Genomic DNA, 10,763 nt, shown 5'->3' on the forward strand with positions numbered 1-10,763 from the left:
CAAAAAAACAGGTCGCATTAGGCTCACAGAAAAGAAATGCTGCATATCCTGAATTGGCACAGCAATCACAACCAAATTTTAACCTTAATTTTAAGTATTGTTCATTTTTCCCATTTATCCATATGCAATTTATCTTCAATAATTACCAGCCAGCTGTAAAAGTTTTGTAAAAATTAAGCAGTAAGAGGCATTTTAAGCCTATAATAAATGTTACATTTTCAGGAAAAATGTAAATCTTGGAAATAGTTTGAAAATAGTTGGCAACTTTTCCTCCCAGAGTAAATCTGAAGGCTCAAAAATAAATATTCAAGAGCATTAATTTGTTTCTAGATTTGTGCATGCAAGTAAAACAGCAGCCATAATGTGGAAATTTGAGTCACATTTTGCAACTAATTGGAAGCAGATTAGAATTCTGCCTCAGGGGAACATTGTCAAACTAGAAGCTGGAGCAAATGAAGAAAGAGGTGAAAGCATCGTGAAGAGCTGACAGATTTACAGTGCTCAAGGCAATAAACGGGTACTAGATGAAAATGAATGTGCTTCACTGTACTGCATGCAGTTTTCAGTCATATCTCAGCAATAACAGCATATAGCCATGAAACTATTCTTTTCAGAGAGATGGAGAAGGAAAGAGTAAGAATGAAAAAAACACTATTCAGGCAGTGTGCAAAAAAATATAAACCATACAGTGGCTCCAGTTGTTATAAGAATAATCAAATTGGTCATACCGGGCCCTGTTTTGTAACCTGGACTCATCTCAAATAGGGCTTACACAGTCATAATGCAATGAACTACTTATTTGAGTTGAGAAAGGGCTGTAAGCCCTTGCTCACTGTGAGCAAGAGTCAAAGTATTAAGCTCTTAAGATGGGTGGGGGTGGAGGGAAATCACACAGTTTTTTACATTTTTAAAGCTAAGAGTAACACAGAACCCTGCAGACAGATAAATCGGAGGCAGGAGGGAAAAAATCCTTTTTAGAAGGTGATTAGGAAAGGTTGGAAGGGAATATAAAAATGAAAATAAAGTGTAGAGGCTAATGTACCAGTGCTGTAATGGAAACAGCTGCTAGCTTTCTCCTTCAATGTTTGGCATCTGGTGCAGCATCACAGGAAAGATTGTTAAAGGATCTGGACATGAAATGTAAATATAGACTATTAGCCAAAACTCAGTTGCTGTATTTATAAAACAGTAGCAGGTCTTTTTGTGTGTGTGTGTGTGTGTGCACAAATACACCTCCCCCATATATATGAATCATAGAATATATATATTGATATACATACACACGTACAAGTATACAATCCTGTCCTTAAACAGCAACTAGTAATACTATTACATGACACTGCACCTTGCTACTGGCTGGAATGGGTAAAGACATGACTTTAGTTTTTTAGTAACACTGGGTGTGAACAACCACCTTCATTGTTCTCAAACTGCAGAGTATTTTTCCTTCAAATTCCAGAACTCCAGTGCAATTCAACATACACCACCTAACATTAAACCCAGGACAAAAATTAACCAGTAAAACTTTATTTCAAATACGTTCAATATGTCCAGAAATATTCCTGGAATATTAGATCCTTATCGTCAGCGCAAGCTAACTAAACAACTCCCTGGAGATTTACTAAATCAGATTTAAAACTCATAGCAGCAAAGCAAAAGTTCAACTGAGTAATGAGGTCCATTTCTAATTGTATTTGCTTCTAACTATTACCTTTTGTTGCAGAGATACGGATCTAGTTTCATTTTCCTCCTTCAAAAAGGAAGAATTGGCAAGAACATGAATGCAACTACTGCCATTACTCCACTGCTACAAGCCTGTAATAAAGCACAGATTTGATACTACTATCCATGTAGTGTGGCGAACCACACACAAATAAACAGTTCTCCACGAAGAATGAAAACCCAAAGACCAAACCCTTCCAATTCAAACATTATTGTTGCTTTTAACATAAGCCATCCACAGGAATCCGCCAAGGAGGTAACAGGAAATCCAAAAATAATTTGGTCTGGCCCTACACACTATGAGAAAGGAGATTACAAGTTGCTTTTCGCTCTTCTTACTGGTTGGGTTGAGGGAAGCAGTGAAAACTACAAACTTGATGCTTATGTATCAGGCACCTATGGTACCACTCCTGTGACAGATGTATTTCTACCATAGTTAAGCACAGCATCACTGAAATTCACCAGTAAAGGTGGCATTTGAGTAGCATGAACTTACATTTTGGCAGGGGTGTGGACTTAACAAACCCCCTGAATTAATTCAATGGCTAATGCAAACGACTTAAGTGTGTGTAAAATCAAACTGTCTAGTGCACACAGTTAAAGAGGCCCGATGTGCCTCAAAATTTCCTGGGAAACTGAGCCTAAACCTGGCACTTTCTTTTATCAGAATGAAGAAAGCGAGCTCTAGGAGTTTACAAAAGTGTGACCAATTGGAGTTTAGTCTTCTGTTGCTAATTGAAGCATGAAAAAAAAAAAAAAGAGCCAGTTTCTGAGGGCAAACTACAAACATATACTTTTTATATTCCACTGCCACATGATAAAAAACAGAATCAGGCTGACTCGTAGAAACTTGACTGGCAACCAAAGACCAAGCTATTATTCCAAACCGTTATGGGAAAGCAATGAAATTGCTACCAGGTCTCCTCATGTTACTCTTCAATAAAAAGAAGCCATCAGGGAAATAAGAGGAAAAGAAAACACATCAAAACCTCTAAAGTTCCTTTAAGTAAAAATACACTTCTGTGGCATAATGCCATCTGCTTCCTGGTTAACATGACAAGACAATTCAACATCTAGAATTCCAGTGTTTTGAAAACACCAAGTAACCACAATCAATAGATTTTAGTTCCCTCTTTTGACTGCAAAAACTGCATTCACATACCACTACTGGCAAACGCTTCAAACATCCCCATGAGGACATTTTTCTTAGGTCGTTATTATTTGGTGGAGATTCTCAGGAGACACAAACACCTCAGCCAAGCTGGGTTTCTGCCCAGGAGTAAGATTTAGGCTAGGAAGACTCAAAAATTGGGAGAGGAAGATGGGAGGAGATAAGGGAACCAAATGTTCAGTATTTATTTTTTCTGAAGATTGGCAAGTCAAAATGGTTGACGAAGATTGATCATGAAGGACATACATACATACAACATAGCACACCTTCACTTCAAAATTACTGAAACAAAGAGCTTCACATTTCATTCCCAATGGCTTTGATCTGAATAGCCTCAGTGGATGTTCCACGTAGATGCTAGAAAAGTTGATCCCTTCATTTTGAGATTTAGCAGTATTTGCCAATTTACAGGAAAAGCAGACGCATTATAAACGTCTGTCACTAAAATCCAACTGTTTTACTTGCAGTGTTGGCTTAAGATTTCAGAAAATTGAACCAATACCACAGCTACCCTAGAGGTGGAAACCCTACATATACAGTCAGCAATCCTATATCATTGCATACAACTGACCCTATCCACTCACTTAAGTTGTTTAATTGAGTAGTCTTACATATAAGCACATATATTACGTATGTGTACATGTATACGCAACCAGCGGCATCAGAGGAAACTACCTATTCCCACCCTCTTGAATTTTCTCTCTTTTTCAAAAAAGAGGAAAAAAAATGACAAAGAACTTGCTTGTCAGTCAAGTCACTCTGAATAGTTTTACAACCTTTCATTCAAATGTAAAGGCTTTGTTCCAATTGCCAAAACCATTTAGTCAGAATTAAAACAGAAAATGCAATTGAGAGTGCTTACTGAAACCCTGGCTAGAGCACAACCAAAAGTCATAGTCTGATCTTCATATTTGCCCCAATGGCCACTCATAGACTGCAGTAAATTGTGGTTTAAATTCAAGAATGTAGTAATAATTAAAAAAAAAACAACACTTTTGATTTAAAAATCTCATTTTAAGAAAACCCCTCAAGTCCTGATATGAAAACTGGTAATTATCGTTATTCAAATTATCTCATTTCAAACATATTTTAAAGCAAATGAAAAAATGATAGCTTGCATTATTATTCACTTTGGCGAAACACTGCGCCACAAAAAGAGCTCCACTGGGCAGAGATACTGGTGCAAAAAAGGAAAAAGCAAAAAAGTTCATCACCTTGAAAACGGGGAAAAAAAAAAACAAAACACACAACTGAAATGAACTTTTCTAAATTTTAGAAAGCTACTTACTTTTTATAATTATGTCATGATCAGAAATTTTCATGGAATGCCATTTTTTGGTCTTTGACCCAACAGGGAATGTTATGTACAGGCCAACATTTTTTAAAAATATCGATGTATCTACCATGATTATTATTAAAAAAATAATGTTAACACACATGTAAACACACTAAAACATACACTGGTTTTTAATAAAACTATGGCCAGCCCTTCAACTTAAGTCACTGCATCACAGATCCACAGCTGTGACCCTATCTGAGGACTCATGGGAGGATGCATTTTTGTTTTAAGAAATAAAAGCACAATTAAGAAGTCAGATAATCTCTCCAGCCTTTCAGGAAATGCCGTGACGTATCACCATGCATGTTAGAACATTATGTAAGTACAACATAAAGCTAGTACAGTGCTAAGCATATTATGTAAAGAACAACCTGGTTGTTAGATCATCTGTACAAAGTATCTTAGCTCATAGCAAGGCAGACTGTAAAACTTGGTTATATTCAGCAATCCCAACTGTATACCATGGAACAAATCTGAATGGCATGTCAGCTACCTGTTCCAAACCGTGAGTACTGTACTCGAGACATACGGAATGTGTGGCAATGACACACAGCTGCCCAAATACCTAGCTGCAGAAGTAATGTAACCTTTTTGCAAGAGTGGGTGATGGAAATCCAAAATACTCATGTCTTTATCCAAAATAGAAGTAAAGGCAGTGTTTCTGATAGCAGAAATGTTAGTATATTGCTTGTAAAATGTGCTCAGATACCCCATGTACCAATAACGCAAGATGTGGAGAAACACAGTTTTTTAAACTCTCCAAATAAGTAAAAAGAATGCTTCGAAAAGAGCGTTACAACCAAGACCATGGCTCCAGGGGTAAACAAGCACGCACAGGCTGTCGAGATATTGCCGACGCACTGGGCGTTTTGAAAGAAATTCTACTTCTAAGCATATTTGGCCTATGTCCCCCAACTCCCTTTCTTTATACCCTCTCTCTTCAGGCAAGCCTTCCCATCCACTGTTTCACAGACTGCGTCCGTTGACCTTTAATCCCACGTGTGGCTCCCGGACACAGGTGCAATCTTAGTGGCTTCACAGGGGAGAAAAGGGTGCCGGGATACAATCTCATGCTCATTATTAACCTCACACCTGACACTTTTTTGGGGGATATCTATCTCAGACACCCGCTCTCCTTCCTGCCCAATGGATTTGAACAAGCAGATGCACACAGCCCTGCTCTCAACTGGAACAGTCTTGAGATGTCCTGGGTAGGCAGCAAGGATGTACGCAAGTGTTCTGAGATCCCGTTACTGACCACGGAGACCACGGCAAGCTTAGGCGGTACAGACGAGGCACTGGAACTGCCACCCATCAGGCCAGCAGGTGCAGAACATGCTGGTGGGTTTTTTGGCACATGCCGCAAAAAAAGCAGCATGGGGGAGAAACAGAAGCAGATCTGCGCAGCCCTGCGCGACGTCAAATTTTCATTTTTAAAATGGGTACCATGGTGTTCCACCCTGCGGGAACATCATTTTCGCTGTTGTGGATTGTTGGGTTGGTTTGCTGGGGTTTTTTTGTTGAATACACCTGTTTCACAAAGCAAGGGCAGGAGAAGGCCTGCTCTTGCTGAAGTAACCGTGTTTAGCCTACTTTTACAAACGCAAATTGCGTGGATAACAAAGAGCAAATAAAGGGGAACCTGCATTCAACACGCGAAGGTTGCGTCCAAATTAACAGAAAGCAGGCCACAAAATCTCCCGCAAACACCAGCGCTGCAGAGCCTACAGATGATACCTTTTCAAAACTAGATCATTTGTTTCTTCAGAAAAAAAAATAAAAAAAAAAAGCCACCAAAAAAAAAAAAAAAAAAGCACGGCTTTTAGCATGCAAGAAAAACCAGACATTTCAGATTTATGATTTACGCTGTTGTCGATAAAATAGCTTTCCAATTATCGAGGCCCTGGTAGGAGAAGCTGGAACGCATTATGTGTTAATGATCACAACCAGGGGTCCCAGCTTTACTCTTTTGTCAGGGCTGTAGCAGATCCTCCCCGCAGCTTCACCATTAACATGTCTGTTTCCTGTCAGACCACTCAGAGATAATGTCATTTATCTCAGGGCGGCACAAGACCAGTCATTAGCTTCAGTAAAAGACCTCAAACAAAGGCCGGATGGCGTTTTATCCAGGGCTGGTAGGCTGCAGCCAAGAATCTCATTGCCTAACAGTTCAGAACTTAAGTTATCTTTAAAAGAGTAATTTTCCCCCTATCAACAATTCTAGAACACTTCTCTGAAGAGCAGAAAAGTCTCTGCATGGAAAATTTTAGTCAATGGTTTTATCATATGCAATTAGGTGACTGATAAGAGCTTGCTAAAGTTATCCTTTGAGAGACTTCCCCCACCCCCCCAACCCCCCTTTCCTTTTACCTCTTAGAGAAAAATTGACAGAATAATTCAGGTTCTACCTAAATAGTAAGACCTTTGAAGAACTGACCCTTATTGTGCTTGCCTGCAGGAGGTGATTCACTATTATAAATTCTTCAATGACTGAGCTTCTGGAAATCTCTTTAAATGAAAGTGGAACTGGTTAACTGTATGTAAGAACATGTGTTTTCACAGTCTCTCCTGTATTATTGCATTTCAGAAAGCTTCTATAAAGTGCCAGGTGAACTTATTTTAAATAATGATAATAATAATAAAAAAAGAAAGAGAGTCGAAAAAAAATATGAGCAAATCTCAGCTATTCAATTCCTGGTTTTATGCTGAAAACTAGGAACAGATGGTAGTTTCCATGTTACTTGAATCTGGTTATTGAACACCTCTATGGTTACGGGAGATTTCGCTTAGCACTTTTAACATACATTTCATTTATTGGACTATAAAATGCTACTTTGGAAAAACAAGTCTTTATATAGCTATAATTAAAACAGCCTTGCAGCAAAGCCCTTTAACATGGAGAACATGGTTAACCTCATGACATCTGGACAATCAATCCTTTCCTTTTTACTGGGTATTTATGAAGTTATTAAAATTGTAAAATTACCGATGCCCAAAGTGAAATACTTTTCCAGTAGTTCCAAAGAAGGTTATCGGCTTCCCTGCTTTATTTTATAAATGTTCTAGACCGGCCTCCATTGTGCTACGCTAACCCTTGCTTTGCACAGGAATTCAGCACTAGATCTGGTCATACATATTGGCAGGGGTCAGCAGGTTCACACCGAAAGCTTTCCCCGGCCAAAGGGCAGCACCTCTTCACCCAGCTCAGAAAGCACTGTCACACTACTAGACAGCACGACAGAACTTTAAGAACCTTGAGCTGCGCTTATTGTTAGGCACCCATAGTTATCAATGTTTTTAACAGCTAAATCCCTTATGTAGCTTTCAAAACAGTTTGCTGTCAAACAACAATAGACTTTGTTCTTTAATTACAGCAAGTGACCTCCCTGCCCTTTTATTTCACAGTGAATAAACTACACCCAAGGCCAGCCAGAAAAGTACATGAAAAGCATATCTCCATAACATCATTAATCAAAGCATGAACTTAAATGATTTACACCAGTAGGTAAAATGCCCACAGAGCTTCCTGATGAAGCGTAAACCACTCTCAATCCCGCTATTAAAAAAAAATAAAAGGCAAAGATAAAATAAACAATACCAGCCAACATGTTAATTTGCTGAAGACAACTTTCAGATGTGAAATGCACTCTTAATGAGAAGCAATGAGCTAATACAAGAGAAAAATTCAATCCTGGAATATCACTAGACTGACTCATTTACAAACTGCAGCTAGACACCTCTGATGATAGCTTCCTATCTTCTGTATTACTTTCACATAAACATACTGATTTTCACATGCCAAATACAATCTTTCCATATCTCAGAGTAAATTGTGACTGTTTGAATCCCAAAATCTCCCCACAACACGCACAAAGCAAATTCCTCCAGATCCTCTGAATGCTTTTTGATGTAACAGCTGTTAAAAACACAAAAAACTTAGCTAACACAGACGAAGAGCTGATGCCGACAGTCAGTCAGTTAACTGTGCTAAAAACGGTATGGATGAGAAATGGAAAATGGAGACAGGTTTTAACACCAAAAATCTTAGGAGTGGTTAGCCTACCTGTCAAAGCTACTTATTCAGACATGTCACTGGTGGCTTAACCACAAAATGGGCTGCATGAATATAGCTCAAACATCTTAGAATTACAGCATACTTTGACTTTATCCACATATTAGGGGAGTGGCGACTTTTACAACATACTTGCGGTTTCTGCATAAAAGAACCAGCAGAACACAGTCATTGATTTAATTAGGCTTCATAAGATCCAATTTATCATGTTTTACATGACTTTCTGCAGCAAGGAAACAGAATAAATAGACCAAAAATAGACATTGAAGCATGCTGTGAAAGCTAAACAGTGACTACAACTCCTGGGAATCGGCTCCAAGCTTTTCACAAACAGTAAACAAATGCAGTATTGTATTCCACGCCACATACAAAAACCTGTAGATTTTGAATCAGCAGGCATGAACTCATTTGTATCTAAGAGGAAACATCCGCATTTCATGAGACGCGTCTTTCACAACATTAAGGTAACTGGAAATTGATTTTAACATGCAGGCTTAAAAATTCTATCTTCATCTACAGACACAAGGTGCTTTGTGCAAGTACAGCATATGTGTTCTAGTGTATAAACAGTCAAAGCAGGAACACTTAACGAATCTACAACCCCTTAAAAAAAAAAAAAATCTTTCTAATGATTATTAAACATTTGGGAAAAAAAGCCAGAACGACAAAGCATAAAACACCGAAGTTTCACTAACAGTACTACAGGCTGGGCTTAAGGGTGCAACCATAGTCAGCCACGAGCTTTATTATTATTGTAAGTCTAGGAGGGAACATTCTTCGAGAAGAGGAATGGTAAGGGATGTTATTTAAGACAGCGAGCAAGCACACCATTGTGCCAGACAATGGCCAACACTGCACGACTCTAATGCGCGAAGCCTATATTGCAGTCGGTGTGTGCCAACAAGCAGTGGCTGATACTGGAAATGCAGGCTCCAAACCTCCTCCTGGAGCAACAACCACAACACAAAGTGTACCACTGCCTCTAAACGGCTCCATACGTGTTTGCTCTGAATTTGCATACCATCGAGTTTACACTGCACCTAAGACGACTCGCATGTATACGGATTCTTCATACAATTTCCTGTATGACTAGAGAGTGAAAAGAACACAAAAACGGGAGAAACCACACCACCCTCTAATCTCTGTTGCCATGACAGCAGCCTTTGAGATACTGAAATGTTCAGATTGCCAGCTAAACAAAATTGTTGAATGTGAACATTTGGCTGAGAGATTAAAAGGCTAAGGGGGTTGCAAAAGGGCAGTACCTCCCACATTCCAGGCAGCCACTGAATCCAATCAAATGGCTCTGACTCTTTAACCACAGCCATTGTGAAGACCGGATTAGGGCAATTTATCTAGATAGTTAAAACAGATTAGAGAACTGCAATTTGAAGACTATTGGCAACAGAAGTAAATGCCTACTGTACTAAGTTAATAAAGAGACCACGAGATTTTAGGACACCTTTCTGCTGCAAACAGAACGTTCATAAATCAAAGTGCAAACATATACACATGAATTACAGCAATCTGGTTTTCTCATCTGCATTTAGAAAAGGTCACAAGGCTCATTCAAATTCATCCGCAGATACAGTATCTTAAAAGCAATAATATGCATACAATATGAAATTTAATTTGTTCCTTGCCTTGAACAGAAGCCCTTGAAATTGTCTTCCAGTTTTAACAAGTATCTGATGTCACGAACACCCGAATCTAATCCTCCCGTCGATTTAAATATTACAAAACCATCAACGTGACCGAAATACAAAAAAGCCGGTAACGGGTCGTAAAAAGACGTAACTTTTCCCTGAGACCTTCAGCCCTCCCAGACACTTGCAGACCATACAGTTAACACCGACCCGAAAGTTTTCCCATCGCTGAACATTCACTCAGGGAAGTTGTAAAAGCCGGTAATTTAAGACCAACAGCTGACAATAAAGTCCCAATCTAACACCCTGAGATTGTTCATTTGGGGGATGTTGGTTTGCTTTATTTTTCAGGCAGACCAGGTTATCTGTGTTTAACAACCTGTAGAATTCATCGGACTCGTAATCCTGGGCCAACGCTCGCCCCCAGGTCCCCCAGAAGATGCCTTCTGCCCTACGGACAGAACAATCCCCGCCGACACCAGAACCTCCTCCAACCAGCGATTAACAAAAGCCAAGCTCTCCCTCCACCCTTCCCGAAGAAGGGAGTCATGGCCATCTATCCTTACAGAAAGTATCCTTCGTAACGTGATAGAAAGGAAGAAAAACACACACCCCCATCTGATTTCTTTCATACATTTCAACCACTCGACAAACGAGGAGTTTACATCCAGGAGCCAGCGGGGCTCAGGTAGGGAAGCTCCCCCAGACAGGAGACAAACTGCTCCCCTCTGCTCCGAACGCTGTTTCGCACACACACGTCTCGGGCACAGGGTGCATTCCCCTCCTCCCAGCCTCCTCCCCCCAGGAAGAGGA

General features: G+C 39.6%; 1 protein-coding gene across 1 annotated transcript in view; it reads right to left on the reverse strand.

Annotated features, from left to right (window-relative positions):
* ZNF608 (zinc finger protein 608) overlaps positions 1–10,763 on the reverse strand; it is an 81,349-nt gene that overhangs the window by 69,053 nt on the left and 1,533 nt on the right. The window lies entirely within an intron of this gene.

The sequence above is a fragment of the Egretta garzetta genome, unplaced genomic scaffold (genome assembly GCF_000687185.1).
Source record: "Egretta garzetta isolate BGI_Z169 unplaced genomic scaffold, ASM68718v1 scaffold473, whole genome shotgun sequence".
In the NCBI taxonomy this organism is placed as follows: domain Eukaryota; kingdom Metazoa; phylum Chordata; class Aves; order Pelecaniformes; family Ardeidae; genus Egretta; species Egretta garzetta.